At 49.9% G+C, this 25,000-nt stretch overlaps 62 non-coding genes and 9 pseudogenes across 62 annotated transcripts in view; all 71 read right to left on the reverse strand.

Annotated features, from left to right (window-relative positions):
• Window positions 1-105: 105 nt before the first annotated feature.
• On the reverse strand, window positions 106-224 carry LOC128477955 (5S ribosomal RNA). The gene has a single exon (XR_008348901.1). It is a non-coding gene; the product is annotated as a 5S ribosomal RNA (ribosomal RNA).
• Window positions 225-442: 218 nt separating this feature from the next.
• On the reverse strand, window positions 443-561 carry LOC128479298 (5S ribosomal RNA). Its single transcript, XR_008350182.1, has one exon. It is a non-coding gene; the product is annotated as a 5S ribosomal RNA (ribosomal RNA).
• A 216-nt stretch (window positions 562-777) lies between these two features.
• Window positions 778-886, reverse strand: LOC128480047 (uncharacterized; annotated as a pseudogene).
• A 299-nt stretch (window positions 887-1,185) lies between these two features.
• On the reverse strand, window positions 1,186-1,304 carry LOC128478704 (5S ribosomal RNA). The gene has a single exon (XR_008349611.1). It is a non-coding gene; the product is annotated as a 5S ribosomal RNA (ribosomal RNA).
• Window positions 1,305-1,511: 207 nt separating this feature from the next.
• LOC128476824 (5S ribosomal RNA) lies at window positions 1,512-1,630 on the reverse strand. Its single transcript, XR_008347818.1, has one exon. It is a non-coding gene; the product is annotated as a 5S ribosomal RNA (ribosomal RNA).
• A 219-nt stretch (window positions 1,631-1,849) lies between these two features.
• On the reverse strand, window positions 1,850-1,968 carry LOC128476793 (5S ribosomal RNA). Its single transcript, XR_008347788.1, has one exon. It is a non-coding gene; the product is annotated as a 5S ribosomal RNA (ribosomal RNA).
• Window positions 1,969-2,183: 215 nt separating this feature from the next.
• Window positions 2,184-2,302, reverse strand: LOC128476819 (5S ribosomal RNA). The gene has a single exon (XR_008347813.1). It is a non-coding gene; the product is annotated as a 5S ribosomal RNA (ribosomal RNA).
• A 231-nt stretch (window positions 2,303-2,533) lies between these two features.
• Window positions 2,534-2,652, reverse strand: LOC128476495 (5S ribosomal RNA). Its single transcript, XR_008347504.1, has one exon. It is a non-coding gene; the product is annotated as a 5S ribosomal RNA (ribosomal RNA).
• A 264-nt stretch (window positions 2,653-2,916) lies between these two features.
• LOC128476752 (5S ribosomal RNA) lies at window positions 2,917-3,035 on the reverse strand. Its single transcript, XR_008347751.1, has one exon. It is a non-coding gene; the product is annotated as a 5S ribosomal RNA (ribosomal RNA).
• Window positions 3,036-3,262: 227 nt separating this feature from the next.
• LOC128478237 (5S ribosomal RNA) lies at window positions 3,263-3,381 on the reverse strand. Its single transcript, XR_008349167.1, has one exon. It is a non-coding gene; the product is annotated as a 5S ribosomal RNA (ribosomal RNA).
• A 227-nt stretch (window positions 3,382-3,608) lies between these two features.
• Window positions 3,609-3,727, reverse strand: LOC128476929 (5S ribosomal RNA). Its single transcript, XR_008347920.1, has one exon. It is a non-coding gene; the product is annotated as a 5S ribosomal RNA (ribosomal RNA).
• Window positions 3,728-3,966: 239 nt separating this feature from the next.
• LOC128480643 (uncharacterized) lies at window positions 3,967-4,075 on the reverse strand (annotated as a pseudogene).
• A 306-nt stretch (window positions 4,076-4,381) lies between these two features.
• LOC128476876 (5S ribosomal RNA) lies at window positions 4,382-4,500 on the reverse strand. Its single transcript, XR_008347869.1, has one exon. It is a non-coding gene; the product is annotated as a 5S ribosomal RNA (ribosomal RNA).
• A 242-nt stretch (window positions 4,501-4,742) lies between these two features.
• Window positions 4,743-4,861, reverse strand: LOC128476755 (5S ribosomal RNA). The gene has a single exon (XR_008347754.1). It is a non-coding gene; the product is annotated as a 5S ribosomal RNA (ribosomal RNA).
• Window positions 4,862-5,100: 239 nt separating this feature from the next.
• Window positions 5,101-5,219, reverse strand: LOC128476482 (5S ribosomal RNA). Its single transcript, XR_008347492.1, has one exon. It is a non-coding gene; the product is annotated as a 5S ribosomal RNA (ribosomal RNA).
• A 219-nt stretch (window positions 5,220-5,438) lies between these two features.
• LOC128477866 (5S ribosomal RNA) lies at window positions 5,439-5,557 on the reverse strand. The gene has a single exon (XR_008348817.1). It is a non-coding gene; the product is annotated as a 5S ribosomal RNA (ribosomal RNA).
• Window positions 5,558-5,791: 234 nt separating this feature from the next.
• On the reverse strand, window positions 5,792-5,910 carry LOC128476496 (5S ribosomal RNA). Its single transcript, XR_008347505.1, has one exon. It is a non-coding gene; the product is annotated as a 5S ribosomal RNA (ribosomal RNA).
• Window positions 5,911-6,113: 203 nt separating this feature from the next.
• LOC128477153 (5S ribosomal RNA) lies at window positions 6,114-6,232 on the reverse strand. Its single transcript, XR_008348135.1, has one exon. It is a non-coding gene; the product is annotated as a 5S ribosomal RNA (ribosomal RNA).
• Window positions 6,233-6,471: 239 nt separating this feature from the next.
• On the reverse strand, window positions 6,472-6,590 carry LOC128478238 (5S ribosomal RNA). The gene has a single exon (XR_008349168.1). It is a non-coding gene; the product is annotated as a 5S ribosomal RNA (ribosomal RNA).
• Window positions 6,591-6,820: 230 nt separating this feature from the next.
• Window positions 6,821-6,939, reverse strand: LOC128477001 (5S ribosomal RNA). The gene has a single exon (XR_008347991.1). It is a non-coding gene; the product is annotated as a 5S ribosomal RNA (ribosomal RNA).
• Window positions 6,940-7,166: 227 nt separating this feature from the next.
• Window positions 7,167-7,285, reverse strand: LOC128476877 (5S ribosomal RNA). Its single transcript, XR_008347870.1, has one exon. It is a non-coding gene; the product is annotated as a 5S ribosomal RNA (ribosomal RNA).
• A 224-nt stretch (window positions 7,286-7,509) lies between these two features.
• On the reverse strand, window positions 7,510-7,628 carry LOC128476497 (5S ribosomal RNA). The gene has a single exon (XR_008347506.1). It is a non-coding gene; the product is annotated as a 5S ribosomal RNA (ribosomal RNA).
• A 275-nt stretch (window positions 7,629-7,903) lies between these two features.
• LOC128476494 (5S ribosomal RNA) lies at window positions 7,904-8,022 on the reverse strand. Its single transcript, XR_008347503.1, has one exon. It is a non-coding gene; the product is annotated as a 5S ribosomal RNA (ribosomal RNA).
• Window positions 8,023-8,238: 216 nt separating this feature from the next.
• On the reverse strand, window positions 8,239-8,357 carry LOC128477869 (5S ribosomal RNA). Its single transcript, XR_008348819.1, has one exon. It is a non-coding gene; the product is annotated as a 5S ribosomal RNA (ribosomal RNA).
• Window positions 8,358-8,612: 255 nt separating this feature from the next.
• On the reverse strand, window positions 8,613-8,731 carry LOC128476498 (5S ribosomal RNA). Its single transcript, XR_008347507.1, has one exon. It is a non-coding gene; the product is annotated as a 5S ribosomal RNA (ribosomal RNA).
• Window positions 8,732-8,934: 203 nt separating this feature from the next.
• LOC128479320 (5S ribosomal RNA) lies at window positions 8,935-9,053 on the reverse strand. The gene has a single exon (XR_008350204.1). It is a non-coding gene; the product is annotated as a 5S ribosomal RNA (ribosomal RNA).
• Window positions 9,054-9,289: 236 nt separating this feature from the next.
• LOC128477608 (5S ribosomal RNA) lies at window positions 9,290-9,408 on the reverse strand. The gene has a single exon (XR_008348571.1). It is a non-coding gene; the product is annotated as a 5S ribosomal RNA (ribosomal RNA).
• Window positions 9,409-9,530: 122 nt separating this feature from the next.
• LOC128479042 (5S ribosomal RNA) lies at window positions 9,531-9,649 on the reverse strand. Its single transcript, XR_008349934.1, has one exon. It is a non-coding gene; the product is annotated as a 5S ribosomal RNA (ribosomal RNA).
• A 260-nt stretch (window positions 9,650-9,909) lies between these two features.
• On the reverse strand, window positions 9,910-10,028 carry LOC128476499 (5S ribosomal RNA). The gene has a single exon (XR_008347508.1). It is a non-coding gene; the product is annotated as a 5S ribosomal RNA (ribosomal RNA).
• A 215-nt stretch (window positions 10,029-10,243) lies between these two features.
• On the reverse strand, window positions 10,244-10,352 carry LOC128480354 (uncharacterized; annotated as a pseudogene).
• Window positions 10,353-10,568: 216 nt separating this feature from the next.
• On the reverse strand, window positions 10,569-10,677 carry LOC128480048 (uncharacterized; annotated as a pseudogene).
• Window positions 10,678-10,925: 248 nt separating this feature from the next.
• LOC128476625 (5S ribosomal RNA) lies at window positions 10,926-11,044 on the reverse strand. The gene has a single exon (XR_008347629.1). It is a non-coding gene; the product is annotated as a 5S ribosomal RNA (ribosomal RNA).
• A 206-nt stretch (window positions 11,045-11,250) lies between these two features.
• On the reverse strand, window positions 11,251-11,369 carry LOC128476500 (5S ribosomal RNA). The gene has a single exon (XR_008347509.1). It is a non-coding gene; the product is annotated as a 5S ribosomal RNA (ribosomal RNA).
• A 257-nt stretch (window positions 11,370-11,626) lies between these two features.
• On the reverse strand, window positions 11,627-11,745 carry LOC128476501 (5S ribosomal RNA). Its single transcript, XR_008347510.1, has one exon. It is a non-coding gene; the product is annotated as a 5S ribosomal RNA (ribosomal RNA).
• Window positions 11,746-11,960: 215 nt separating this feature from the next.
• Window positions 11,961-12,069, reverse strand: LOC128480355 (uncharacterized; annotated as a pseudogene).
• A 219-nt stretch (window positions 12,070-12,288) lies between these two features.
• Window positions 12,289-12,397, reverse strand: LOC128480049 (uncharacterized; annotated as a pseudogene).
• Window positions 12,398-12,687: 290 nt separating this feature from the next.
• On the reverse strand, window positions 12,688-12,806 carry LOC128476626 (5S ribosomal RNA). Its single transcript, XR_008347630.1, has one exon. It is a non-coding gene; the product is annotated as a 5S ribosomal RNA (ribosomal RNA).
• A 206-nt stretch (window positions 12,807-13,012) lies between these two features.
• On the reverse strand, window positions 13,013-13,131 carry LOC128476502 (5S ribosomal RNA). Its single transcript, XR_008347511.1, has one exon. It is a non-coding gene; the product is annotated as a 5S ribosomal RNA (ribosomal RNA).
• A 222-nt stretch (window positions 13,132-13,353) lies between these two features.
• LOC128476503 (5S ribosomal RNA) lies at window positions 13,354-13,472 on the reverse strand. Its single transcript, XR_008347512.1, has one exon. It is a non-coding gene; the product is annotated as a 5S ribosomal RNA (ribosomal RNA).
• Window positions 13,473-13,715: 243 nt separating this feature from the next.
• On the reverse strand, window positions 13,716-13,834 carry LOC128476504 (5S ribosomal RNA). Its single transcript, XR_008347513.1, has one exon. It is a non-coding gene; the product is annotated as a 5S ribosomal RNA (ribosomal RNA).
• Window positions 13,835-14,098: 264 nt separating this feature from the next.
• On the reverse strand, window positions 14,099-14,217 carry LOC128477533 (5S ribosomal RNA). Its single transcript, XR_008348500.1, has one exon. It is a non-coding gene; the product is annotated as a 5S ribosomal RNA (ribosomal RNA).
• Window positions 14,218-14,465: 248 nt separating this feature from the next.
• On the reverse strand, window positions 14,466-14,584 carry LOC128478917 (5S ribosomal RNA). Its single transcript, XR_008349815.1, has one exon. It is a non-coding gene; the product is annotated as a 5S ribosomal RNA (ribosomal RNA).
• A 260-nt stretch (window positions 14,585-14,844) lies between these two features.
• Window positions 14,845-14,963, reverse strand: LOC128476506 (5S ribosomal RNA). Its single transcript, XR_008347515.1, has one exon. It is a non-coding gene; the product is annotated as a 5S ribosomal RNA (ribosomal RNA).
• A 254-nt stretch (window positions 14,964-15,217) lies between these two features.
• LOC128477032 (5S ribosomal RNA) lies at window positions 15,218-15,336 on the reverse strand. The gene has a single exon (XR_008348022.1). It is a non-coding gene; the product is annotated as a 5S ribosomal RNA (ribosomal RNA).
• A 240-nt stretch (window positions 15,337-15,576) lies between these two features.
• LOC128478028 (5S ribosomal RNA) lies at window positions 15,577-15,695 on the reverse strand. The gene has a single exon (XR_008348970.1). It is a non-coding gene; the product is annotated as a 5S ribosomal RNA (ribosomal RNA).
• A 234-nt stretch (window positions 15,696-15,929) lies between these two features.
• LOC128476507 (5S ribosomal RNA) lies at window positions 15,930-16,048 on the reverse strand. The gene has a single exon (XR_008347516.1). It is a non-coding gene; the product is annotated as a 5S ribosomal RNA (ribosomal RNA).
• A 215-nt stretch (window positions 16,049-16,263) lies between these two features.
• Window positions 16,264-16,372, reverse strand: LOC128480050 (uncharacterized; annotated as a pseudogene).
• A 332-nt stretch (window positions 16,373-16,704) lies between these two features.
• LOC128476691 (5S ribosomal RNA) lies at window positions 16,705-16,823 on the reverse strand. The gene has a single exon (XR_008347693.1). It is a non-coding gene; the product is annotated as a 5S ribosomal RNA (ribosomal RNA).
• A 227-nt stretch (window positions 16,824-17,050) lies between these two features.
• On the reverse strand, window positions 17,051-17,169 carry LOC128477592 (5S ribosomal RNA). Its single transcript, XR_008348554.1, has one exon. It is a non-coding gene; the product is annotated as a 5S ribosomal RNA (ribosomal RNA).
• Window positions 17,170-17,405: 236 nt separating this feature from the next.
• Window positions 17,406-17,524, reverse strand: LOC128476505 (5S ribosomal RNA). The gene has a single exon (XR_008347514.1). It is a non-coding gene; the product is annotated as a 5S ribosomal RNA (ribosomal RNA).
• Window positions 17,525-17,746: 222 nt separating this feature from the next.
• Window positions 17,747-17,865, reverse strand: LOC128478950 (5S ribosomal RNA). The gene has a single exon (XR_008349846.1). It is a non-coding gene; the product is annotated as a 5S ribosomal RNA (ribosomal RNA).
• A 236-nt stretch (window positions 17,866-18,101) lies between these two features.
• Window positions 18,102-18,220, reverse strand: LOC128479075 (5S ribosomal RNA). Its single transcript, XR_008349966.1, has one exon. It is a non-coding gene; the product is annotated as a 5S ribosomal RNA (ribosomal RNA).
• Window positions 18,221-18,450: 230 nt separating this feature from the next.
• On the reverse strand, window positions 18,451-18,569 carry LOC128478661 (5S ribosomal RNA). The gene has a single exon (XR_008349569.1). It is a non-coding gene; the product is annotated as a 5S ribosomal RNA (ribosomal RNA).
• A 122-nt stretch (window positions 18,570-18,691) lies between these two features.
• On the reverse strand, window positions 18,692-18,810 carry LOC128479043 (5S ribosomal RNA). The gene has a single exon (XR_008349935.1). It is a non-coding gene; the product is annotated as a 5S ribosomal RNA (ribosomal RNA).
• A 242-nt stretch (window positions 18,811-19,052) lies between these two features.
• On the reverse strand, window positions 19,053-19,171 carry LOC128477488 (5S ribosomal RNA). Its single transcript, XR_008348457.1, has one exon. It is a non-coding gene; the product is annotated as a 5S ribosomal RNA (ribosomal RNA).
• A 210-nt stretch (window positions 19,172-19,381) lies between these two features.
• On the reverse strand, window positions 19,382-19,490 carry LOC128480052 (uncharacterized; annotated as a pseudogene).
• Window positions 19,491-19,789: 299 nt separating this feature from the next.
• Window positions 19,790-19,908, reverse strand: LOC128476794 (5S ribosomal RNA). Its single transcript, XR_008347789.1, has one exon. It is a non-coding gene; the product is annotated as a 5S ribosomal RNA (ribosomal RNA).
• Window positions 19,909-20,129: 221 nt separating this feature from the next.
• On the reverse strand, window positions 20,130-20,248 carry LOC128476508 (5S ribosomal RNA). Its single transcript, XR_008347517.1, has one exon. It is a non-coding gene; the product is annotated as a 5S ribosomal RNA (ribosomal RNA).
• A 234-nt stretch (window positions 20,249-20,482) lies between these two features.
• On the reverse strand, window positions 20,483-20,601 carry LOC128476509 (5S ribosomal RNA). Its single transcript, XR_008347518.1, has one exon. It is a non-coding gene; the product is annotated as a 5S ribosomal RNA (ribosomal RNA).
• A 240-nt stretch (window positions 20,602-20,841) lies between these two features.
• LOC128476511 (5S ribosomal RNA) lies at window positions 20,842-20,960 on the reverse strand. Its single transcript, XR_008347519.1, has one exon. It is a non-coding gene; the product is annotated as a 5S ribosomal RNA (ribosomal RNA).
• Window positions 20,961-21,230: 270 nt separating this feature from the next.
• On the reverse strand, window positions 21,231-21,349 carry LOC128476753 (5S ribosomal RNA). The gene has a single exon (XR_008347752.1). It is a non-coding gene; the product is annotated as a 5S ribosomal RNA (ribosomal RNA).
• A 266-nt stretch (window positions 21,350-21,615) lies between these two features.
• On the reverse strand, window positions 21,616-21,734 carry LOC128478239 (5S ribosomal RNA). The gene has a single exon (XR_008349169.1). It is a non-coding gene; the product is annotated as a 5S ribosomal RNA (ribosomal RNA).
• Window positions 21,735-21,964: 230 nt separating this feature from the next.
• LOC128477008 (5S ribosomal RNA) lies at window positions 21,965-22,083 on the reverse strand. The gene has a single exon (XR_008347998.1). It is a non-coding gene; the product is annotated as a 5S ribosomal RNA (ribosomal RNA).
• A 255-nt stretch (window positions 22,084-22,338) lies between these two features.
• On the reverse strand, window positions 22,339-22,457 carry LOC128476512 (5S ribosomal RNA). The gene has a single exon (XR_008347520.1). It is a non-coding gene; the product is annotated as a 5S ribosomal RNA (ribosomal RNA).
• A 228-nt stretch (window positions 22,458-22,685) lies between these two features.
• LOC128476513 (5S ribosomal RNA) lies at window positions 22,686-22,804 on the reverse strand. The gene has a single exon (XR_008347521.1). It is a non-coding gene; the product is annotated as a 5S ribosomal RNA (ribosomal RNA).
• A 297-nt stretch (window positions 22,805-23,101) lies between these two features.
• Window positions 23,102-23,220, reverse strand: LOC128477769 (5S ribosomal RNA). Its single transcript, XR_008348725.1, has one exon. It is a non-coding gene; the product is annotated as a 5S ribosomal RNA (ribosomal RNA).
• Window positions 23,221-23,456: 236 nt separating this feature from the next.
• Window positions 23,457-23,575, reverse strand: LOC128478684 (5S ribosomal RNA). Its single transcript, XR_008349592.1, has one exon. It is a non-coding gene; the product is annotated as a 5S ribosomal RNA (ribosomal RNA).
• Window positions 23,576-23,805: 230 nt separating this feature from the next.
• LOC128477593 (5S ribosomal RNA) lies at window positions 23,806-23,924 on the reverse strand. The gene has a single exon (XR_008348555.1). It is a non-coding gene; the product is annotated as a 5S ribosomal RNA (ribosomal RNA).
• Window positions 23,925-24,172: 248 nt separating this feature from the next.
• Window positions 24,173-24,291, reverse strand: LOC128476514 (5S ribosomal RNA). The gene has a single exon (XR_008347522.1). It is a non-coding gene; the product is annotated as a 5S ribosomal RNA (ribosomal RNA).
• Window positions 24,292-24,504: 213 nt separating this feature from the next.
• On the reverse strand, window positions 24,505-24,613 carry LOC128480201 (uncharacterized; annotated as a pseudogene).
• Window positions 24,614-24,885: 272 nt separating this feature from the next.
• Window positions 24,886-25,000, reverse strand: part of LOC128477256 (5S ribosomal RNA) — a 119-nt gene continuing 4 nt past the window's right edge. Inside the window, exon 1 of the ribosomal RNA XR_008348237.1 lies at window positions 24,886-25,000. This exon is cut by the window's right edge and continues 4 nt beyond it. This is a non-coding gene — a ribosomal RNA (5S ribosomal RNA).

A 25,000-nucleotide genomic window follows, 5' to 3' on the forward strand; every position in this document is an offset into this window, starting at 1 on the left:
GGACAGGACAGAGAAGGTGAGAAGGTTCAAATAAGGGTTTAAAGCTTTGATGATGAGCAAGAAACACATGGCAAAAAGCTCTCCCTGGACTGTGAGAAAAGAAAAAGCCTACAACACCTGGTATTCCCAGGCGGTCTCCCATCCAGGTACTAACCAGGCCCAACCCTGCTTAGCTTCCGAGATCAGACAAGATCGGGCGCTTTCAGGGTGGTATGGCCGCAGGTGTGAAAGCTCTTTATTTTACTTTTCTTATTCTGTTGCTGCTGCTGCTGCTGCTGCTGCTGCTGCTGCTGCTGCTGCTGCTTGTCGTCAGACAAAAAGAATTATAAGCCCTGGGACAGGACAGAGAAGGTGAGAAGGTTCAAATAAGGGTTTAAAGCTTTGATGATGAGCAAGAAACACATGGCAAAAAGCTCTCCCCGGACTGTGAGAAAAAATTAAAATCCTACAACACCTGGTATTCCCAGGCGGTCTCCGATCCAGGTACTAACCAGGCCCAACCCTGGTTAGCTTCCGAGATCAGACGAGATCGGGCGCTTTCAGGGTGGTATGGCCGCAGGTGTGAAAGTTTTTTATTTTACTTCTCTTATTCTGTTGCTGCTGCTGCTGCTGCTGCTGCTGCTGCTGCTGCTGCTGCTGCTTGTCGTCAGACAAAAAGAATTATAAGCCCTGGGACAGGACAGAGAAGGTGAGAAGGTTCAAATAAGGGTTTAAAGCTTTGATGATGAGCAAGAAACACATGGCAAAAAGCTCTCCCCGGACTGTGAGAAAAGAAAAAGCCTACAACACCTGGTATTCCCAGGCGGTCTCCCATCCAGGTACTAACCAGGCCCAACCCTGCTTAGCTTCCGAGATCAGGCGCTTTCAGGGTGGTATGGCCGCAGGTGTGAAAGCTCTTTATTTTACTTCTCTTATTCTGTTGCTGCTGCTGCTGCTGCTGCTGCTGCTGCTGCTGCTGCTGCTGCTGCTGCTGCTGCTGCTGCTGCTGCTGCTGCTGCTGCTGCTGCTGCTGCTGCTGCTGCTGCTGCTGCTGCTGCTGCTGCTGCTTGTCGTCAGACAAAAAGAATTATAAGCCCTGGGACAGGACAGAGAAGGTGAGAAGGTTCAAATAAGGGTTTAAAGCTTTGATGATGAGCAAGAAACACATGGCAAAAAGCTCTCCCCGGACTGTGAGAAAAAATTAAAAGCCTACAACACCTGGTATTCCCAGGCGGTCTCCCATCCAGGTACTAACCAGGCCCAACCCTGCTTAGCTTCCGAGATCAGACGAAATCGGGCGCTTTCATGGTGGTATGGCCGCAGGTGTGAAAGTTTTTTATTTTACTTCTCTTATTCTGTTGCTGTTGCTGCTGCTGCTGCTGCTGCTGCTGCTGCTTGTCGTCAGACAGAAAGAATTATAAGCCCTGGGACAGGACAGAGAAGGTGAGAAGGTTCAAATAAGGGTTTAAAGCTTTGATGATGAGCAAGAAACACATGGCAAAAAGCTCTCCCCGGACTGTGAGAAAAGAAAAAGCCTACAACACCTGGTATTCCCAGGTGGTCGCCCATCCAGGTACTAACCAGGCCCAACCCTGCTTAGCTTCCGAGATCAGACGAGATCGGGCGCTTTCAGGGAGGTATGGCCGCAGGTGCGAAAGCTCTTTATTTTACTTTTCCTATTCTGTTGCTGCTGCTGCTGCTGCTGCTGCTGCTGCTGCTGCTGCTGCTGCTGCTTGTCGTCAGACAGAAAGAATTATAAGCCCTGGGACAGGACAGAGAAGGTGAGAAGGTTCAAATAAGGGTTTAAAGCTTTGATGATGAGCAAGAAACACATGGCAAAAAGCTCTCCCCGGACTGTGAGAAAAGAAAAAGCCTACAACACCTGGTATTCCCAGGCGGTCTCCCATCCAGGTACTAACCAGGCCCAACCCTGCTTAGCTTCCGAGATCAGACGAGATCGGGCGCTTTCAGGGAGGTATGGCCGCAGGTGTGAAAGCACTTTATTTTACTTTTCCTATTCTGTTGCTGCTGCTGCTGCTGCTGCTGCTGCTGCTGCTGCTGCTGCTTGTCGTCAGACAGAAAGAATTATAAGCCCTGGGACAGGACAGAGAAGGTGAGAAGGTTCAAATAAGGGTTTAAAGCTTTGATGATGAGCAAGAAACACATGGCAAAAAGCTCTCCCCGGACTGTGAGAAAAAATTAAAAGCCTACAACACCTGGTATTCCCAGGCGGTCTCCCATCCAGGTACTAACCAGGCCCAACCCTGCTTAGCTTCCGAGATCAGACGAGATCGGGCGCTTTCAGGGTGGTATGACCGCAGGTGTGAAAGTTTTTTATTTTACTTCTCTTATTCTGTTGCTGCTGCTGCTGCTGCTGCTGCTGCTGCTGCTGCTGCTGCTGCTGCTGCTGCTGCTGCTTGTCGTCAGACAGAAAGAATTATAAGCCCTGGGACAGGACAGAGAAGGTGAGAAGGTTCAAATAAGGGTTTAAAGCTTTGATGATGAGCAAGAAACACATGGCAAAAAGCTCTCCCCGGACTGTGAGAAAAGAAAAAGCCTACAACACCTGGTATTCCCAGGCGGTCTCCCATCCAGGTACTAACCAGGCCCAACCCTGCTTAGCTTCCGAGATCAGACGAGATCGGGCGCTTTCAGGGTGGTATGGCCGCAGGTGTGAAAGTTTTTTATTTTACTTCTCTTATTCTGTTGCTGCTGCTTCTGCTTCTGCTTCTGCTTCTGCTTCTGCTTCTGCTTCTGCTTCTGCTTCTGCTGCTGCTGCTGCTGCTGCTGCTGCTGCTGCTTGTCGTCAGACAGAAAGAATTATAAGCCCTGGGACAGGACAGAGAAGGTGAGAAGGTTCAAATAAGGGTTTAAAGCTTTGATGATGAGCAAGAAACACATGGCAAAAAGCTCTCCCCGGACTGTGAGAAAAGAAAAAGCCTACAACACCTGGTATTCCCAGGCGGTCTCCCATCCAGGTACTAACCAGGCCCAACCCTGCTTAGCTTCCGAGATCAGATGAGATCGGGCACTTTCAGGGTGGTATGGCCGCAGGTGTGAAAGCTCTTTATTTTACTTTTCTTATTCTGTTGCTGCTGTTGCTGCTGCTGCTGCTGCTGCTGCTGCTGCTGCTGCTGCTGCTGCTTGTCGTCAGACAGAAAGAATTATAAGCCCTGGGACAGGACAGAGAAGGTGAGAAGGTTCAAATAAGGGTTTAAAGCTTTGATGATGAGCAAGAAACACATGGCAAAAAGCTCTCCCCGGACTGTGAGAAAAAATTAAAAGCCTACAACACCTGGTATTCCCAGGCGGTCTGCCATCCAGGTACTAACCAGGCCCAACCCTGCTTAGCTTCCGAGATCAAACGAGATCGGGCGCTTTCAGGGTGGTATGGCCGCAGGTGTGAAAGTTTTTTATTTTACTTCTCTTATTCTGTTGCTGCTGCTGCTGCTGCTGCTGCTGCTGCTGCTGCTGCTGCTGCTGCTGCTGCTTGTCGTCAGACAAAAAGAATTATAAGCCCTGGGACAGGACAGAGAAGGTGAGAAGGTTCAAATAAGGGTTTAAAGCTTTGATGATGAGCAAGAAACACATGGCAAAAAGCTCTCCCCGGACTGTGAGAAAAAATTAAAAACCTACAACACCTGGTATTCCCAGGCGGACTCCCATCCTGGTACTAACCAGGCCCAACCCTGCTTAGCTTCCGAGATCAGACGAGATCGGGCGCTTTCAGGGTGGTATGGCCGCAGGTGTGAAAGTTTTTCATTTTACTTCTCTTATTCTGTTGCTGCTGCTGCTGCTGCTGCTGCTGCTGCTGCTGCTGCTGCTGCTGCTGCTGCTGCTGCTGCTGCTTGTCGTCAGACAAAAAGAATTATAAGCCCTGGGACAGGACAGAGAAGGTGAGAAGGTTCAAATAAGGGTTTAAAGCTTTGATGATGAGCAAGAAACACATGGCAAAAAGCTCTCCCCGGACTGTGAGAAAAAATTAAAAGCCTACAACACCTGGTATTCCCAGGCGGTCTCCCATCCAGGTACTAACCAGGCCCAACCCTGCTTAGCTTCCGAGATCAGACGCTTTCAGGGTGGTATGGCCACATGTGTGAAAGTTTTTTATTTTACTTCTCTTATTCTGCTGCTGCTGCTGCTGCTGCTGCTGCTGCTGCTGCTGCTGCTGCTGCTGCTGCTGCTGCTGCTGCTGCTGCTGCTGCTGCTGCTGCTGCTGCTGCTGCTGCTGCTGCTGCTGCTGCTGCTGCTGCTGCTGCTGCTGCTTGTCGTCAGACAGAAAGAATTATAAGCCCTGGGACAGGACAGAGAAGGTGAGAAGGTTCAAATAAGGGTTTAAAGCTTTGATGATGAGCAAGAAACACATGGCAAAAAGCTCTCCCCGGACTGTGAGAAAAGAAAAAGCCTACAACACCTGGTATTCCCAGGCGGTCTCCCATCCAGGTACTAACCAGGCCCAACCCTGCTTAGCTTCCGAGATCAGACGAGATCGGGCGCTTTCAGGGAGGTATGGCTGCAGGTGTGAAAGATCTTTATTTTACTTTTCTTATTCTGTTGCTGCTGCTGCTGCTGCTGCTGCTGCTGCTGCTGCTGCTGCTGCTGCTGCTGCTGCTGCTGCTGCTGCTTGTCGTCAGACAGAAAGAATTATAAGCCCTGGGACAGGACAGAGAAGGTGAGAAGGTTCAAATAAGGGTTTAAAGCTTTGATGATGAGCAAGAAACACATGGCAAAAAGCTCTCCCCGGACTGTGAGAAAAAATTAAAAGCCTACAACACCTGGTATTCCCAGGCGGTCTCCCATCCAGGTACTAACCAGGCCCAACCCTGCTTAGCTTCCGAGATCAGACGAGATCGGGCGCTTTCAGGGTGGTATGGACGCAGGTGTGAAAGTTTTTTATTTTACTTCTCTTATTCTGTTGCTGCTGCTGCTGCTGCTGCTGCTGCTGCTGCTGCTGCTGCTGCTGCTGCTGCTGCTGCTGCTGCTTGTCGTCAGACAAAAAGAATTATAAGCCCTGGGACAGGACAGAGAAGGTGAGAAGGTTCAAATAAGGGTTTAAAGCTTTGATGATGAGCAAGAAACACATGGCAAAAAGCTCTCCCCGGACTGTGAGAAAAAATTAAAAGCCTACAACACCTGGTATTCCCAGGCGGTCTCCCATCCAGGTACTAACCAGGCCCAACCCTGCTTAGCTTCCGAGATCAGATGAGATCGGGCGCTTTCAGGGTGGTATGGCCGCAGGTGTGAAAGTTTTTTATTTTACTTCTCTTATTCTGCTGCTGCTGCTGCTGCTGCTGCTGCTGCTGCTGCTGCTGCTGCTGCTGCTTGTCGTCAGACAGAAAGAATTATAAGCCCTGGGACAGGACAGAGAAGGTGAGAAGGTTCAAATAAGGGTTTAAAGCTTTGATGATGAGCAAGAAACACATGGCAAAAAGCTCTCCCCGGACTGTGAGAAAAGAAAAAGCCTACAACACCTGGTATTCCCAGGCGGTCTCCCATCCAGGTACTAACCAGGCCCAACCCGGCTTAGCTTCCGAGATCAGACGAGATCGGGCGCTTTCAGGGTGGTATGGCCGCAGGTGTGAAAGTTTTTTATTTTACTTCTCTTATTCTGTTGCTGCTGCTGCTGCTGCTGCTGCTGCTGCTGCTGCTGCTGCTGCTGCTGCTGCTGCTGCTGCTTGTCGTCAGACAGAAAGAATTATAAGCCCTGGGACAGGACAGAGAAGGTGAGAAGGTTCAAATAAGGGTTTAAAGCTTTGATGATGAGCAAGAAACACAAGGCAAAAAGCTCTCCCCGGACTGTGAGAAAAGAAAAAGCCTACAACACCTGGTATTCCCAGGCGGTCTCCCATCCAGGTACTAACCAGGCCCAACCCTGCTTAGCTTCCGAGATCAGACGAGATCGGGCGCTTTCAGGGTGGTATGGCCGCAGGTGTGAAAGCTCTTTATTTTACTTTTCTTATTCTGTTGCTGCTGCTGCTGCTGCTGCTGCTGCTGCTTGTCGTCAGACAGAAAGAATTATAAGCCCTGGGACAGGACAGAGAAGGTGAGAAGGTTCAAATAAGGGTTTAAAGCTTTGATGATGAGCAAGAAACACATGGCAAAAAGCTCTCCCCGGACTGTGAGAAAAAATTAAAAGCCTACGACACCTGGTATTCCCAGGCGGTCTCCCATCCAGGTACTAACCAGGCCCAACCCTGCTTAGCTTCCGAGATCAGACGAGATCGGGCGCTTTCAGGGTGGTATGGCCGCAGTTGTGAAAGTTTTTTATTTTACTTCTCTTATTCTGCTGCTGCTGCTGCTGCTGCTGCGGCTGCTGCTGCTGCTGCGGCTGCTGCTGCTGCTGCTGCTGCTGCTTGTCGTCAGACAGAAAGAATTATAAGCCCTGGGACAGGACAGAGAAGGTGAGAAGGTTCAAATAAGGGTTTAAAGCTTTGATGATGAGCAAGAAACACATGGCAAAAAGCTCTCCCCGGACTGTGAGAAAAAATTAAAAGCCTACAACACCTGGTATTCCCAGGCGGTCTGCCATCCAGGTACTAACCAGGCCCAACCCTGCTTAGCTTCCGAGATCAAACGAGATCGGGCGCTTTCAGGGTGGTATGGCCGCAGGTGTGAAAGTTTTTTATTTTACTTCTCTTATTCTGTTGCTGCTGCTGCTGCTGCTGCTGCTGCTGCTGCTGCTGCTGCTGCTGCTGCTGCTGCTTGTCGTCAGACAAAAAGAATTATAAGCCCTGGGACAGGACAGAGAAGGTGAGAAGGTTCAAATAAGGGTTTAAAGCTTTGATGATGAGCAAGAAACACATGGCAAAAAGCTCTCCCCGGACTGTGAGAAAAAATTAAAAGCCTACAACACCTGGTATTCCCAGGCGGACTCCCATCCTGGTACTAACCAGGCCCAACCCTGCTTAGCTTCCGAGATCAGACGAGATCGGGCGCTTTCAGGGTGGTATGGCCGCAGGTGTGAAAGTTTTTCATTTTACTTCTCTTATTCTGTTGCTGCTGCTGCTGCTGCTGCTGCTGCTGCTGCTGCTGCTGCTGCTGCTGCTGCTTGTCGTCAGACAAAAAGAATTATAAGCCCTGGGACAGGACAGAGAAGGTGAGAAGGTTCAAATAAGGGTTTAAAGCTTTGATGATGAGCAAGAAACACATGGCAAAAAGCTCTCCCCGGACTGTGAGAAAAAATTAAAAGCCTACAACACCTGGTATTCCCAGGCGGTCTCCCATCCAGGTACTAACCAGGCCCAACCCTGCTTAGCTTCCGAGATCAGACGAGATCGGGCGCTTTCAGGGAGGTATGGCTGCAGGTGTGAAAGATCTTTATTTTACTTTTCTTATTCTGTTGCTGCTGCTGCTGCTGCTGCTGCTGCTGCTGCTGCTGCTGCTGCTGCTGCTTGTCGTCAGACAGAAAGAATTATAAGCCCTGGGACAGGACAGAGAAGGTGAGAAGGTTCAAATAAGGGTTTAAAGCTTTGATGATGAGCAAGAAACACATGGCAAAAAGCTCTCCCCGGACTGTGAGAAAAAATTAAAAGCCTACAACACCTGGTATTCCCAGGCGGTCTCCCATCCAGGTACTAACCAGGCCCAACCCTGCTTAGCTTCCGAGATCAGACGAGATCGGGCGCTTTCAGGGTGGTATGGCCGCAGGTGTGAAAGTTTTTTATTTTACTTCTCTTATTCTGTTGCTGCTGCTGCTGCTGCTGCTGCTGCTGCTGCTGCTGCTGCTGCTGCTGCTGCTGCTGCTGCTGCTGCTGCTGCTGCTGCTGCTGCTGCTGCTGCTGCTGCTTGTCGTCAGACAAAAAGAATTATAAGCCCTGGGACAGGACAGAGAAGGTGAGAAGGTTCAAATAAGGGTTTAAAGCTTTGATGATGAGCAAGAAACACATGGCAAAAAGCTCTCCCCGGACTGTGAGAAAAAATTAAAAGCCTACAACACCTGGTATTCCCAGGCGGTCTCCCATCCAGGTACTAACCAGGCCCAACCCTGCTTAGCTTCCGAGATCAGATGAGATCGGGCGCTTTCAGGGTGGTATGGCCGCAGGTGTGAAAGTTTTTTATTTTACTTCTCTTATTCTGCTGCTGCTGCTGCTGCTGCTGCTGCTGCTGCTGCTGCTGCTGCTGCTTGTCGTCAGACAGAAAGAATTATAAGCCCTGGGACAGGACAGAGAAGGTGAGAAGGTTCAAATAAGGGTTTAAAGCTTTGATGATGAGCAAGAAACACATGGCAAAAAGCTCTCCCCGGACTGTGAGAAAAGAAAAAGCCTACAACACCTGGTATTCCCAGGCGGTCTCCCATCCAGGTACTAACCAGGCCCAACCCGGCTTAGCTTCCGAGATCAGACGAGATCGGGCGCTTTCAGGGTGGTATGGCCGCAGGTGTGAAAGTTTTTTATTTTACTTCTCTTATTCTGTTGCTGCTGCTGCTGCTGCTGCTGCTGCTGCTGCTGCTGCTGCTGCTGCTGCTGCTGCTGCTGCTGCTGCTGCTGCTGCTGCTGCTTGTCGTCAGACAGAAAGAATTATAAGCCCTGGGACAGGACAGAGAAGGTGAGAAGGTTCAAATAAGGGTTTAAAGCTTTGATGATGAGCAAGAAACACAAGGCAAAAAGCTCTCCCCGGACTGTGAGAAAAGAAAAAGCCTACAACACCTGGTATTCCCAGGCGGTCTCCCATCCAGGTACTAACCAGGCCCAACCCTGCTTAGCTTCCGAGATCAGACGAGATCGGGCGCTTTCAGGGTGGTATGGCCGCAGGTGTGAAAGCTCTTTATTTTACTTTTCTTATTCTGTTGCTGCTGCTGCTGCTGCTGCTGCTGCTGCTTGTCGTCAGACAGAAAGAATTATAAGCCCTGGGACAGGACAGAGAAGGTGAGAAGGTTCAAATAAGGGTTTAAAGCTTTGATGATGAGCAAGAAACACATGGCAAAAAGCTCTCCCCGGACTGTGAGAAAAAATTAAAAGCCTACGACACCTGGTATTCCCAGGCGGTCTCCCATCCAGGTACTAACCAGGCCCAACCCTGCTTAGCTTCCAAGATCAGACGAGATCGGGCGCTTTCAGGGTGATATGGCAGCAGGTGTGAAAGTTTTTTATTTTACTTCTCTTATTCTGTTGCTGCTGCTGCTGCTGCTGCTGCTGCTGCTGCTGCTGCTGCTGCTGCTGCTGCTGCTGCTGCTTGTCGTCAGACAAAAAGAATTATAAGCCCTGGGACAGGACAGAGAAGGTGAGAAGGTTCAAATAAGGGTTTAAAGCTTTGATGATGAGCAAGAAACACATGGCAAAAAGCTCTCCCCGGACTGTGAGAAAAAATTAAAAGCCTACAACACCTGGTATTCCCAGGGGGTCTCCCATCCAGGTACTAACCAGGCCCAACCCTGCTTAGCTTCCAAGATCAGACGAGATCGGGCGCTTTCAGGGTGGTATGGCCGCAGGTGTGAAAGTTTTTTATTCTACTTCTCTTATTCTGTTGCTGCTGCAAATAAGGGTTTAAAGCTTTGATGATGAGCAAGAAACACATGGCAAAAAGCTCTCCCCGGACTGTGAGAAAAAATTAAAAGCCTACAACACCTGGTATTCCCAGGCAGTCTCCCATCCAGGTACTAACCAGGCCCAACCCTGCTTAGCTTCCGAGATCAGACGAGATCGGGCGCTTTCAGGGTGGTATGGCCTCAGGTGTGAAAATTTTTTATTTTACTTCTCTTATTCTGCTGCTGCTGCTGCTGCTGCTGCTGCTGCTGCTGCTGCTGCTGCTGCTGCTGCTGCTGCTGCTGCTGCTGCTGCTGCTGCTGCTGCTGCTTGTCGTCAGACAAAAAGAATTATAAGCCCTGGGACAGGACAGAGAAGGTGAGAAGGTTCAAATAAGGGTTTAAAGCTTTGATGATGAGCAAGAAACACATGGCAAAAAGCTCTCCCCGGACTGTGAGAAAAAATTAAAAGCCTACAACACCTGGTATTCCCAGGCGGTCTCCCATCCAGGTACTAACCAGGCCCAACCCTGCTTAGCTTCCGAGATCAGACGAGATCGGGCGCTTTCAGGGTGGTATGGCCGCAGGTGTGAAAGTTTTTTATTTTACTTCTCTTATTCTGTTGCTGCTGCTGCTGCTGCTGCTGCTGCTGCTGCTGCTGCTGCTTGTCGTCAGACAAAAAGAATTATAAGCCCTGGGACAGGACAGAGAAGGTGAGAAGGTTCAAATAAGGGTTTAAAGCTTTGATGATGAGCAAGAAACACATGGCAAAAAGCTCTCCCCGGACTGTGAGAAAAAATTAAAAGCCTACAACACCTGGTATTCTCAGGCGGTCTCCCATCCAGGTACTAACCAGGCCCAACCCTGCTTAGCTTCCGAGATCAGGCGCTTTCAGGGTGGTATGGCCGCAGGTGTGAAAGTTTTTTATTTTACTTCTCTTATTCTGCTGCTGCTGCTGCTGCTGCTGCAGCTGCTGCTGCTGCTGCTGCTGCTTGTCGTCAGACAGAAAGAATTATAAGCCCTGGGACAGGACAGAGAAGGTGAGAAGGTTCAAATAAGGGTTTAAAGCTTTGATGATGAGCAAGAAACACATGGCAAAAAGCTCTCCCCGGACTGTGAGAAAAGAAAAAGCCTACAACACCTGGTATTCCCAGGCGGTCTCCCATCCAGGTACTAACCAGGCCCAACCCTGCTTAGCTTCCGAGATCAGGCGCTTTCAGGGTGGTATGGCCGCAGGTGTGAAAGTTTTTTATTTTACTTCTCTTATTCTGTTGCTGCTGCTGCTGCTGCTGCTGCTGCTGCTGCTGCTGCTGCTGCTGCTGCTGCTGCTGCTGCTGCTGCTGCTGCTTGTCGTCAGACAGAAAGAATTATAAGCCCTGGGACAGGACAGAGAAGGTGAGAAGGTTCAAATAAGGGTTTAAAGCTTTGATGATGAGCAAGAAACACATGGCAAAAAGCTCTCCCCGGACTGTGAGAAAAAATTAAAAGCCTACAACACCTGGTATTCCCAGGCGGTCTCCCATCCTGGTACTAACCAGGCCCAACCCTGCTTAGCTTCCGAGATCAGACGAGATCGGGCGCTTTCAGGGAGGTATGGCCGCAGGTGTGAAAGCTCTTTATTTTACTTTTCCTATTCTGTTGCTGCTGCTGCTGCTGCTGCTGCTGCTGCTGCTTGTCGTCAGACAGAAAGAATTATAAGCCCTGGGACAGGACAGAGAAGGTGAGAAGGTTCAAATAAGGGTTTAAAGCTTTGATGATGAGCAAGAAACACATGGCAAAAAGCTCTCCCCGGACTGTGAGAAAAAATTAAAAGCCTACAACACCTGGTATTCCCAGGCGGTCTCCCATCCAGGTACTAACCAGGCCCAACCCTGCTTAGCTTCCGAGATCAGACGAGATCGGGCGCTTTCAGGGTGGTATGGCCGCAGGTGTGAAAGTTTTTTATTTTACTTCTCTTATTCTGCTGCTGCTGCTGCTGCTGCTGCTGCTGCTGCTGCTGCTGCTGCTGCTGCTGCTGCTGCTGCTGCTGCTGCTGCTGCTGCTGCTGCTTGTCGTCAGACAAAAAGAATTATAAGCCCTGGGACAGGACAGAGAAGGTGAGAAGGTTCAAATAAGGGTTTAAAGCTTTGATGATGAGCAAGAAACACATGGCAAAAAGCTCTCCCCGGACTGTGAGAAAAAATTAAAAGCCTACAACACCTGGTATTCCCAGGCGGTCTCCCATCCAGGTACTAACCAGGCCCAACCCTGCTTAGCTTCCGAGATCAGACGAGATCGGGCGCTTTCAGGGTGGTATGGCCGCAGGTGTGAAAGTTTTTTATTTTACTTCTCTTATTCTGTTGCTGCTGCTGCTGCTGCTGCTGCTGCTGCTGCTGCTGCTGCTTGTCGTCAGACAAAAAGAATTATAAGCCCTGGGACAGGACAGAGAAGGTGAGAAGGTTCAAATAAGGGTTTAAAGCTTTGATGATGAGCAAGAAACACATGGCAAAAAGCTCTCCCCGGACTGTGAGAAAAAATTAAAAGCCTACAACACCTGGTATTCTCAGGCGGTCTCCCATCCAGGTACTAACCAGGCCCAACCCTGCTTAGCTTCCGAGATCAGGCGCTTTCAGGGTGGTATGGCCGCAGGTGTGAAAGTTTTTTATTTTACTTCTCTTATTCTGCTGCTGCTGCTGCTGCTGCTGCAGCTGCTGCTGCTGCTGCTGCTGCTGCTTGTCGTCAGACAGAAAGAATTATAAGCCCTGGGACAGGACAGAGAAGGTGAGAAGGTTCAAATAAGGGTTTAAAGCTTTGATGATGAGCAAGAAACACATGGCAAAAAGCTCTCCCCGGACTGTGAGAAAAGAAAAAGCCTACAACACCTGGTATTCCCAGGCGGTCTCCCATCCAGGTACTAACCAGGCCCAACCCTGCTTAGCTTCCGAGATCAGGCGCTTTCAGGGTGGTATGGCCGCAGGTGTGAAAGTTTTTTATTTTACTTCTCTTATTCTGTTGCTGCTGCTGCTGCTGCTGCTGCTGCTGCTGCTGCTGCTGCTGCTGCTGCTGCTGCTGCTGCTGCTGCTGCTGCTGCTGCTGCTGCTGCTGCTGCTGCTGCTGCTGCTGCTGCTGCTTGTCGTCAGACAGAAAGAATTATAAGCCCTGGGACAGGACAGAGAAGGTGAGAAGGTTCAAATAAGGGTTTAAAGCTTTGATGATGAGCAAGAAACACATGGCAAAAAGCTCTCCCCGGACTGTGAGAAAAAATTAAAAGCCTACAACACCTGGTATTCCCAGGCGGTCTCCCATCCTGGTACTAACCAGGCCCAACCCTGCTTAGCTTCCGAGATCAGACGAGATCGGGCGCTTTCAGGGAGGTATGGCCGCAGGTGTGAAAGCTCTTTATTTTACTTTTCCTATTCTGTTGCTGCTGCTGCTGCTGCTGCTGCTGCTGCTGCTTGTCGTCAGACAGAAAGAATTATAAGCCCTGGGACAGGACAGAGAAGGTGAGAAGGTTCAAATAAGGGTTTAAAGCTTTGATGATGAGCAAGAAACACATGGCAAAAAGCTCTCCCCGGACTGTGAGAAAAAATTAAAAGCCTACAACACCTGGTATTCCCAGGCGGTCTCCCATCCAGGTACTAACCAGGCCCAACCCTGCTTAGCTTCCGAGATCAGACGAGATCGGGCGCTTTCAGGGTGGTATGGCCGCAGGTGTGAAAGTTTTTTATTTTACTTCTCTTATTCTGTTGCTGCTGCTGCTGCTGCTGCTGCTGCTGCTGCTGCTGCTGCTGCTGCTGCTTGTCGTCAGACAAAAAGAATTATAAGCCCTGGGACAGGACAGAGAAGGTGAGAAGGTTCAAATAAGGGTTTAAAGCTTTGATGATGAGCAAGAAACACATGGCAAAAAGCTCTCCCCGGACTGTGAGAAAAGAAAAAGCCTACAACACCTGGTATTCCCAGGCGGTCTCCCATCCAGGTACTAACCAGGCCCAACCCTGCTTAGCTTCCGAGATCAGACGAGATCGGGCGCTTTCAGGGTGGTATGGCCGCAGGTGTGAAAGTTTTTTATTTTACTTCTCTTATTCTGTTGCTGCTGCTGCTGCTGCTGCTGCTGCTGCTGCTGCTGCTGCTGCTGCTGCTGCTGCTGCTGCTGCTGCTGCTTGTCGTCAGACAGAAAGAATTATAAGCCCTGGGACAGGACAGAGAAGGTGAGAAGGTTCAAATAAGGGTTTAAAGCTTTGATGATGAGCAAGAAACACATGGCAAAAAGCTCTCCCCGGACTGTGAGAAAAGAAAAAGCCTACAACACCTGGTATTCCCAGGCGGTCTCCCATCCAGGTACTAACCAGGCCCAACCCTGCTTAGCTTCCGAGATCAGACGAGATCGGGCGCTTTCAGGGTGGTATGGCCGCAGGTGTGAAAGTTTTTTATTTTACTTCTCTTATTCTGTTGCTTCTGCTTCTGCTTCTGCTTCTGCTTCTGCTTCTGCTTCTGCTTCTGCTTCTGCTTCTGCTGCTGCTGCTGCTGCTGCTGCTGCTGCTGCTTGTCGTCAGACAGAAAGAATTATAAGCCCTGGGACAGGACAGAGAAGGTGAGAAGGTTCAAATAAGGGTTTAAAGCTTTGATGATGAGCAAGAAACACATGGCAAAAAGCTCTCCCCGGACTGTGAGAAAAGAAAAAGCCTACAACACCTGGTATTCCCAGGCGGTCTCCCATCCAGGTACTAACCAGGCCCAACCCTGCTTAGCTTCCGAGATCAGATGAGATCGGGCACTTTCAGGGTGGTATGGCCGCTGGTGTGAAAGCTCTTTATTTTACTTTTCTTATTCTGTTGCTGCTGCTGCTGCTGCTGCTGCTGCTGCTGCTGCTGCTGCTGCTGCTGCTGCTGCTGCTGCTGCTGCTGCTGCTTGTCGTCAGACAGAAAGAATTATAAGCCCTGGGACAGGACAGAGAAGGTGAGAAGGTTCAAATAAGGGTTTAAAGCTTTGATGATGAGCAAGAAACACATGGCAAAAAGCTCTCCCCGGACTGTGAGAAAAAATTAAAAGCCTACAACACCTGGTATTCCCAGGCGGTCTGCCATCCAGGTACTAACCAGGCCCAACCCTGCTTAGCTTCCGAGATCAAACGAGATCAGGCGCTTTCAGGGTGGTATGGCTGCAGGTGTGTAAGTTTTTTATTTTACTTCTCTTATTCTGTTGCTGCTGCTGCTGCTGCTGCTGCTGCTGCTGCTGCTGCTGCTGCTGCTGCTGCTGCTGCTGCTGCTGCTGCTGCTGCTGCTGCTGCTTGTCGTCAGACAAAAAGTATTATAAGCCCTGGGACAGGACAGAGAAGGTGAGAAGGTTCAAATAAGGGTTTAAAGCTTTGATGATGAGCAAGAAACACATGGCAAAAAGCTCTCCCCGGACTGTGAGAAAAAATTAAAAGCCTACAACACCTGGTATTCCCAGGCGGTCTCCCATCCAGGTACTAACCAGGCCCAACCCTGCTTAGCTTCCGAGATCAGACGAGATCGGGCGCTTTCAGGGTGGTATGGCCGCAGGTGTGAAAGTTTTTCATTTTACTTCTCTTATTCTGTTGCTGCTGCTGCTGCTGCTGCTGCTGCTGCTGCTGCTGCTGCTGCTGCTGCTGCTGCTGCTGCTGCTGCTGCTGCTGCTGCTTGTCGTCAGACAAAAAGAATTATAAGCCCTGGGACAGGACAGAGAAGGTGAGAAGGTTCAAATAAGGGTTTAAAGCTTTGATGATGAGCAAGAAACACATGGCAAAAAGCTCTCCCCGGACTGTGAGAAAAAATTAAAAGCCTACAACACCTGGTATTCCCAGGCGGTCTCCCATCCAGGTACTAACCAGGCCCAACCCTGCTTAGCTTCCGAGATCAGACGAGATCGGGCGCTTTCAGGGTGGTATAGCCGCAGGTGTGAAAGTTTTTTATTTTACTTTTCTTATTCTGCTGCTGCTGCTGCTGCTGCTGCTGCTGCTGCTGCTGCTGCTGCTGCTGCTGCTGCTGCTGCTGCTGCTGCTTGTCGTCAGACAGAAAGAATTATAAGCCCTGGGACAGGACAGAGAAGGTGAGAAGGTTCAAATAAGGGTTTAAAGCTTTGATGATGAGCAAGAAACACATGGCAAAAAGCTCTCCCCGGACTGTGAGAAAAGAAAAAGCCTACAACACCTGGTATTCCCAGGCGGTCTCCCATCCAGGTACTAACCAGGCCCAACACTGCTTAGCTTCCGAGATCAGACGAGATCGGGCGCTTTCAGGGTGGTATGGCCGCAGGTGTGAAAGTTTTTTATTTTACTTCTCTTATTCTGCTGCTGCTGCTGCTGCTGCTGCTGCTGCTGCTGCTGCTGCTGCTGCTGCTGCTGCTGCTGCTGCTTGTCGTCAGACAGAAAGAATTATAAGCCCTGGGACAGGACAGAGAAGGTGAGAAGGTTCAAATAAGGGTTTAAAGCTTTGATGATGAGCAAGAAACACATGGCAAAAAGCTCTCCCCGGACTGTGAGAAAAGAAAAAGCCTACAACACCTGGTATTCCCAGGCGGTCTCCCATCCAGGTACTAACCAGGCCCAACCCTGCTTAGCTTCCGAGATCAGACGAGATCGGGCGCTTTCAGGGTGGTATGGCCGCAGGTGTGAAAGTTTTTTATTTTACTTCTCTTATTCTGCTGCTGCTGCTGCTGCTGCTGCTGCTGCTGCTGCTGCTGCTGCTTGTCGTCAGACAGAAAGAATTATAAGCCCTGGGACAGGACAGAGAAGGTGAGAAGGTTCAAACAAGGGTTTAAAGCTTTGATGATGAGCAAGAAACACATGGCAAAAAGCTCTCCCCGGACTGTGAGAAAAAATTAAAAGCCTACAACACCTGGTATTCCCAGGCGGTCTCCCATCCAGGTACTAACCAGGCCCAACCCTGCTTAGCTTCCGAGATCAGGCGCTTTCAGGGTGGTATGGCCGCAGGTGTGAAAGTTTTTTATTTTACTTCTCTTATTCTGCTGCTGCTGCTGCTGCTGCTGCTGCTGCTGCTGCTGCTGCTGCTGCTGCTGCTGCTGCTGCTGCTGCTGCTGCTGCTGCTGCTGCTGCTGCTGCTGCTGCTGCTGCTGCTGCTGCTGCTGCTGCTGCTGCTGCTGCTGCTGCTGCTGCTGCTGCTGCTGCTTGTCGTCAGACAAAAGGAATTATAAGCCCTGGGACAGGACAGAGAAGGTGAGAAGGTTCAAATAAGGGTTTAAAGCTTTGATGATGAGCAAGAAACACATGGCAAAAAGCTCTCCCCGGACTGTGAGAAAAAATTAAAAGCCTACAACACCTGGTATTCCCAGGCGGTCACCCATCCAGGTACTAACCAGGCCCAACCCTGCTTAGCTTCCGAGATCAGACGAGATCGGGCGCTTTCAGGGTGGTATGGCCGCAGGTGTGAAAGTTTTTTATTTTACTTCTCTTATTCTGTTGCTGCTGCTGCTGCTGCTGCTGCTGCTGCTGCTGCTGCTGCTGCTGCTGCTGCTTGTCGTCAGACAAAAAGAATTATAAGCCCTGGGACAGGACAGAGAAGGTGAGAAGGTTCAAATAAGGGTTTAAAGCTTTGATGATGAGCAAGAAACACATGGCAAAAAGCTCTCCCCGGACTGTGAGAAAAAATTAAAAGCCTACAACACCTGGTATTCCCAGGCGGTCTCCCATCCAGGTACTAACCAGGCCCAACCCTGCTTAGCTTCCAAGATCAGACGAGATCGGGCGCTTTCAGGGTGGTATGGCCGCAGGTGTGAAAGTTTTTTATTTTACTTCTCTTATTCTGCTGCTGCTGCTGCTGCTGCTGCTGCTGCTGCTGCTGCTGCTGCTGCTGCTGCTGCTGCTGCTGCTTGTCGTCAGACAAAAAGAATTATAAGCCCTGGGACAGGACAGAGAAGGTGAGAAGGTTCAAATAAGGGTTTAAAGCTTTGATGATGAGCAAGAAACACATGGCAAAAAGCTCTCCCCGGACTGTGAGAAAAAATTAAAAGCCTACAACACCTGGTATTCCCAGGCGGTCTCCCATCCAGGTACTAACCAGGCCCAACCCTGCTTAGCTTCCGAGATCAGATGAGATCGGGCGCTTTCAGGGTGGTATGGCCGCAGGTGTGAAAGTTTTTTATTTTACTTCTCTTATTCTGCTGCTGCTGCTGCTGCTGCTGCTGCTGCTGCTGCTGCTGCTGCTGCTGCTGCTTGTCGTCAGACAGAAATAATTATAAGCCCTGGGACAGGACAGAGAAGGTGAGAAGGTTCAAATAAGGGTTTAAAGCTTTGATGATGAGCAAGAAACACATGGCAAAAAGCTCTCCCCGGACTGTGAGAAAAGAAAAAGCCTACAACACCTGGTATTCCCAGGCGGTCTCCCATCCAGGTACTAACCAGGCCCAAACCTGCTTAGCTTCCGAGATCAGACGAGATCGGGCGCTTTCAGGGTGGTATGGCCGCATGTGTGAATGTTTTTTATTTTACTTCTCTTATTCTGCTGCTGCTGCTGCTGCTGCTGCTGCTGCTGCTGCTGCTGCTGCTGCTGCTGCTGCTGCTGCTGCTTGTCGTCAGACAGAAAGAATTATAAACCCTGGGACAGGACAGAGAAGGTGAGAAGGTTCAAATAAGGGTTTAAAGCTTTGATGATGAGCAAGAAACACATGGCAAAAAGCTCTCCCCGGACTGTGAGAAAAAATTAAAAGCCTACAACACCTGGTATTCCCAGGCGGTCTCCCATCCAGGTACTAACCAGGGCCAACACTGCTTAGCTTCCGAGATCAGACGAGATCGGGCGCTTTCAGGGTGGTATGGCCGCAGGTGTGAAAGGTTTTTATTTTACTTCTCTTATTCTTCTGCTGCTGCTGCTGCTGCTGCTGCTGCTGCTGCTGCTGCTGCTGCTGCTGCTGCTGCTTGTCGTCAGACAGAAAGAATTATAAGCCCTGGGACAGGACAGAGAAGGTGAGAAGGTTCAAATAAGGGTTTAAAGCTTTGATGATGAGCAAGAAACACATGGCAAAAAGCTCTCCCCGGACTGTGAGAAAAAATTAAAAGCCTACAACACCTGGTATTCCCAGGGGGTCTCCCATCCAGGTACTAACCAGGCCCAACCCTGCTTAGCTTCCAAGATCAGACGAAATCGGGCGCTTTCAGGGTGGTATGGCCGCAGGTGTGAAAGTTTTTTATTCTACTTCTCTTATTCTGTTGCTGCTGCAAATAAGGGTTTAAAGCTTTGATGATGAGCAAGAAACACATGGCAAAAAGCTCTCCCCGGACTGTGAGAAAAAATTAAAAGCCTACAACACCTGGTATTCCCAGGCAGTCTCCCATCCAGGTACTAACCAGGCCCAACCCTGCTTAGCTTCCGAGATCAGACGAGATCGGGCGCTTTCAGGGTGGTATGGCCTCAGGTGTGAAAATTTTTTATTTTACTTCTCTTATTCTGTTGCTGCTGCTGCTGCTGCTGCTGCTGCTGCTGCTGCTGCTGCTGCTGCTGCTGCTGCTGCTGCTGCTGCTTGTCGTCAGACAAAAAGAATTATAAGCCCTGGGACAGGACAGAGAAGGTGAGAAGTTTCAAATAAGGGTTTAAAGCTTTGATGATGAGCAAGAAACACATGGCAAAAAGCTCTCCCCGGACTGTGAGAAAAAATTAAAAGCCTACAACACCTGGTATTCTCAGGCGGTCTCCCATCCAGGTACTAACCAGGCCCAACCCTGCTTAGCTTCCGAGATCAGACGAGATCGGGCGCTTTCAGGGTGGTATGGCCGCAGGTGTGAAAGTTTTTTATTTTACTTCTCTTATTCTGCTGCTGCTGCTGCTGCTGCTGCTGCTGCTGCTGCTGCTGCTTGTCGTCAGACAGAAAGAATTATAAGCCCTGGGACAGGACAGAGAAGGTGAGAAGGTTCAAATAAGGGTTTAAAGCTTTGATGATGAGCAAGAAACACATGGCAAAAAGCTCTCCCCGGACTGTGAGAAAAGAAAAAGCCTACAACACCTGGTATTCCCAGGCGGTCTCCCATCCAGGTACTAACCAGGCCCAACCCTGCTTAGCTTCCGAGATCAGGCGCTTTCAGGGTGGTATGGCCGCAGGTGTGAAAGTTTTTTATTTTACTTCTCTTATTCTGTTGCTGCTGCTGCTGCTGCTGCTGCTGCTGCTGCTGCTGCTGCTGCTGCTGCTGCTGCTGCTGCTGCTGCTGCTGCTGCTGCTGCTGCTGCTGCTGCTGCTGCTGCTGCTGCTGCTGCTGCTGCTGCTTGTCGTCAGACAGAAAGAATTATAAGCCCTGGGACAGGACAGAGAAGGTGAGAAGGTTCAAATAAGGGTTTAAAGCTTTGATGATGAGCAAGAAACACATGGCAAAAAGCTCTCCCCGGACTGTGAGAAAAAATTAAAAGCCTACAACACCTGGTATTCCCAGGCGGTCTCCCATCCAGGTACTAACCAGGCCCAACCCTGCTTAGCTTCCGAGATCAGACGAGATCGGGCGCTTTCAGGGAGGTATGGCCGCAGGTGTGAAAGCTCTTTATTTTACTTTTCCTATTCTGTTGCTGCTGCTGCTGCTGCTGCTGCTGCTGCTGCTGCTGCTGCTGCTGCTTGTCGTCAGACAGAAAGAATTATAAGCCCTGGGACAGGACAGAGAAGGTGAGAAGGTTCAAATAAGGGTTTAAAGCTTTGATGATGAGCAAGAAACACATGGCAAAAAGCTCTCCCCGGACTGTGAGAAAAAATTAAAAGCCTACAACACCTGGTATTCCCAGGCGGTCTCCCATCCAGGTACTAACCAGGCCCAACCCTGCTTAGCTTCCGAGATCAGACGAGATCGGGCGCTTTCAGGGTGGTATGGCCGCAGGTGTGAAAGTTTTTTATTTTACTTCTCTTATTCTGTTGCTGCTGCTGCTGCTGCTGCTGCTGCTGCTGCTGCTGCTGCTGCTGCTGCTGCTGCTGCTGCTTGTCGTCAGACAAAAAGAATTATAAGCCCTGGGACAGGACAGAGAAGGTGAGAAGGTTCAAATAAGGGTTTAAAGCTTTGATGATGAGCAAGAAACACATGGCAAAAAGCTCTCCCCGGACTGTGAGAAAAGAAAAAGCCTACAACACCTGGTATTCCCAGGCGGTCTCCCATCCAGGTACTAACCAGGCCCAACCCTGCTTAGCTTCCGAGATCAGACGAGATCGGGCGCTTTCAGGGTGGTATGGCCGCAGGTGTGAAAGTTTTTTATTTTACTTCTCTTATTCTGTTGCTGCTGCTGCTGCTGCTGCTGCTGCTGCTGCTGCTGCTGCTGCTGCTGCTGCTGCTGCTGCTGCTGCTTGTCGTCAGACAGAAAGAATTATAAGCCCTGGGACAGGACAGAGAAGGTGAGAAGGTTCAAATAAGGGTTTAAAGCTTTGATGATGAGCAAGAAACACATGGCAAAAAGCTCTCCCCGGACTGTGAGAAAAGAAAAAGCCTACAACACCTGGTATTCCCAGGCGGTCTCCCATCCAGGTACTAACCAGGCCCAACCCTGCTTAGCTTCCGAGATCAGACGAGATCGGGCGCTTTCAGGGTGGTATGGCCGCAGGTGTGAAAGTTTTTTATTTTACTTCTCTTATTCTGTTGCTGCTGCTTCTGCTTCTGCTTCTGCTTCTGCTTCTGCTTCTGCTTCTGCTTCTGCTTCTGCTGCTGCTGCTGCTGCTGCTGCTGCTGCTGCTGCTGCTTGTCGTCAGACAGAAAGAATTATAAGCCCTGGGACAGGACAGAGAAGGTGAGAAGGTTCAAATAAGGGTTTAAAGCTTTGATGATGAGCAAGAAACACATGGCAAAAAGCTCTCCCCGGACTGTGAGAAAAGAAAAAGCCTACAACACCTGGTATTCCCAGGCGGTCTCCCATCCAGGTACTAACCAGGCCCAACCCTGCTTAGCTTCCGAGATCAGATGAGATCGGGCACTTTCAGGGTGGTATGGCCGCAGGTGTGAAAGCTCTTTATTTTACTTTTCTTATTCTGTTGCTGCTGCTGCTGCTGCTGCTGCTGCTGCTGCTGCTGCTGCTGCTGCTGCTGCTGCTGCTGCTGCTGCTGCTGCTGCTGCTGCTGCTGCTGCTTGTCGTCAGACAGAAAGAATTATAAGCCCTGGGACAGGACAGAGAAGGTGAGAAGGTTCAAATAAGGGTTTAAAGCTTTGATGATGAGCAAGAAACACATGGCAAAAAGCTCTCCCCGGACTGTGAGAAAAAATTAAAAGCCTACAACACCTGGTATTCCCAGGCGGTCTGCCATCCAGGTACTAACCAGGCCCAACCCTGCTTAGCTTCCGAGATCAAACGAGATCGGGCGCTTTCAGGGTGGTATGGCCGCAGGTGTGAAAGTTTTTCATTTTACTTCTCTTATTCTGTTGCTGCTGCTGCTGCTGCTGCTGCTGCTGCTGCTGCTGCTGCTGCTGCTGCTGCTGCTTGTCGTCAGACAGAAAGAATTATAAGCCCTGGGACAGGACAGAGAAGGTGAGAAGGTTCAAATAAGGGTTTAAAGCTTTGATGATGAGCAAGAAACACATGGCAAAAAGCTCTCCCCGGACTGTGAGAAAAAATTAAAAGCCTACAGCACCTGGTATTCCCAGGCGGTCTGCCATCCAGGTACTAACCAGGCCCAACCCTGCTTAGCTTCCGAGATCAGACGAGATCGGGCGCTTTCAGGGTGGTATGGCCGCAGGTGTGAAAGTTTTTTATTTTACTTCTCTTATTCTGTTGCTGCTGCTGCTGCTGCTGCTGCTGCTGCTGCTGCTGCTGCTGCTGCTGCTGCTGCTGCTGCTGCTGCTGCTGCTGCTGCTGCTTGTCGTCAGACAAAAAGAATTATAAGCCCTGGGACAGGACAGAGAAGGTGAGAAGGTTCAAATAAGGGTTTAAAGCTTTGATGATGAGCAAGAAACACATGGCAAAAAGCTCTCCCCGGACTGTGAGAAAAGAAAAAGCCTACAACACCTGGTATTCCCAGGCGGTCTCCCATCCAGGTACTAACCAGGCCCAACCCTGCTTAGCTTCCGAGATCAGACGAGATCGGGCGCTTTCAGGGTGGTATGGCCGCAGGTGTGAAAGTTTTTTATTTTACTTCTCTTATTCTGTTGCTGCTGCTGCTGCTGCTGCTGCTGCTGCTGCTGCTGCTGCTGCTGCTGCTGCTGCTTGTCGTCAGACAGAAAGAATTATAAGCCCTGGGACAGGACAGAGAAGGTGAGAAGGTTCAAATAAGGGTTTAAAGCTTTGATGATGAGCAAGAAACACATGGCAAAAAGCTCTCCCCGGACTGTGAGAAAAGAAAAAGCCTACAACACCTGGTATTCCCAGGCGGTCTCCCATCCAGGTACTAACCAGGCCCAACCCTGCTTAGCTTCCGAGATCAGACGAGATCGGGCGCTTTCAGGGTGGTATGGCCGCAGGTGTGAAAGTTTTTTATTTTACTTCTCTTATTCTGTTGCTGCTGCTGCTGCTGCTGCTGCTGCTGCTGCTGCTGCTGCTGCTGCTGCTGCTGCTGCTTCTGCTTCTGCTTCTGCTTCTGCTGCTTCTGCTTCTGCTTCTGCTGCTGCTGCTGCTGCTGCTGCTTGTCGTCAGACAGAAAGAATTATAAGCCCTGGGACAGGACAGAGAAGGTGAGAAGGTTCAAATAAGGGTTTAAAGCTTTGATGATGAGCAAGAAACACATGGCAAAAAGCTCTCCCTGGACTGTGAGAAAAGAAAAAGCCTACAACATCTGGTATTCCCAGGCGGTCTCCCATCCAGGTACTAACCAGGCCCAACCCTGCTTAGCTTCCGAGATCAGATGAGATCGGGCGCTTTCAGGGTGGTATGGCCGCAGGTGTGAAAGCTGTTTATTTTACTTTTCTTATTCTGTTGCTGCTGCTGCTGCTGCTGCTGCTGCTGCTGCTGCTGCTGCTGCTGCTGCTGCTGCTGCTGCTTGTCGTCAGACAGAAAGAATTATAAGCCCTGGGACAGGACAGAGAAGGTGAGAAGGTTCAAATAAGGGTTTAAAGCTTTGATGATGAGCAAGAAACACATGGCAAAAAGCTCTCCCCGGACTGTGAGAAAAAATTAAAAGCCTACAACACCTGGTATTCCCAGGCGGTCTGCCATCCAGGTACTAACCAGGCCCAACCCTGCTTAGCTTCCGAGATCAAACGAGATCGGGCGCTTTCAGGGTGGTATGGCCACAGGTGTGAAAGTTTTTTATTTTACTTCTCTTATTCTGTTGCTGCTGCTGCTGCTGCTGCTGCTGCTGCTGCTGCTGCTGCTGCTGCTGCTGCTGCTTGTCGTCAGACAAAAAGAATTATAAGCCCTGGGACAGGACAGAGAAGGTGAGAAGGTTCAAATAAGGGTTTAAAGCTTTGATGATGAGCAAGAAACACATGGCAAAAAGCTCTCCCCGGACTGTGAGAAAAAATTAAAAGCCTACAACACCTGGTATTCCCAGGCGGTCTCCCATCCAGGTACTAACCAGGCCCAACCCTGCTTAGCTTCCAAGATCAGACGAGATCGGGCGCTTTCAGGGTGGTATGGCCGCAGGTGTGAAAGTTTTTTATTTTACTTCTCTTATTCCGTTGCTGCTGCTGCTGCTGCTGCTGCTGCTGCTGCTGCTGCTGCTGCTGCTGCTGCTGCTGCTGCTGCTGCTGCTGCTTGTCGTCAGACAAAAAGAATTATAAGCCCTGGGACAGGACAGAGAAGGTGAGAAGGTTCAAATAAGGGTTTAAAGCTTTGATGATGAGCAAGAAACACATGGCAAAAAGCTCTCCCCGGACTGTGAGAAAAAATTAAAAGCCTACAACACCTGGTATTCCCAGGCGGTCTCCCATCCAGGTACTAACCAGGCCCAACCCTGCTTAGCTTCCGAGATCAGACGAGATCGGGCGCTTTCAGGGTGGTATGGCCGCAGGTGTGAAAGTTTTTTATTTTACTTCTCTTATTCTGCTGCTGCTGCTGCTGCTGCTGCTGCTGCTGCTGCTGCTGCTGCTTGTCGTCAGACAGAAAGAATTATAAGCCCTGGGACAGGACAGAGAAGGTGAGAAGGTTCAAATAAGGGTTTAAAGCTTTGATGATGAGCAAGAAACACATGGCAAAAAGCTCTCCCCGGACTGTGAGAAAAGAAAAAGCCTACAACACCTGGTATTCCCAGGCGGTCTCCCATCCAGGTATTAACCAGGCCCAACCCTGCTTAGCTTCCGAGATCGGGCGCTTTCAGGGTGGTATGGCCGCAGGTGTGAAAGTTTTTTATTTTACTTCTCTTATTCTGTTGCTGTTGCTGCTGCTGCTGTTGCTGCTGCTGCTGCTGCTGCTGCTGCTGCTGCTGCTGCTGCTGCTGCTGCTGCTGCTGCTGCTGCTGCTGCTGCTGCTTGTCGTCAGACAAAAGGAATTATAAGCCCTGGGACAGGACAGAGAAGGTGAGAAGGATCAAATAAGGGTTTAAAGCTTTGATGATGAGCAAGAAACACATGGCAAAAAGCTCTCCCCGGACTGTGAGAAAAAATTAAAAGCCTACAACACCTGGTATTCCCAGGCGGTCTCCCATCCAGGTACTAACCAGGCCCAACCCTGCTTAGCTTCCGAGATCAGACGAGATCAGGCGCTTTCAGGGTGGTATGGCCGC

The sequence above is a fragment of the Spea bombifrons genome, chromosome 2, assembly GCF_027358695.1.
Source record: "Spea bombifrons isolate aSpeBom1 chromosome 2, aSpeBom1.2.pri, whole genome shotgun sequence".
Classification (NCBI taxonomy): domain Eukaryota; kingdom Metazoa; phylum Chordata; class Amphibia; order Anura; family Pelobatidae; genus Spea; species Spea bombifrons.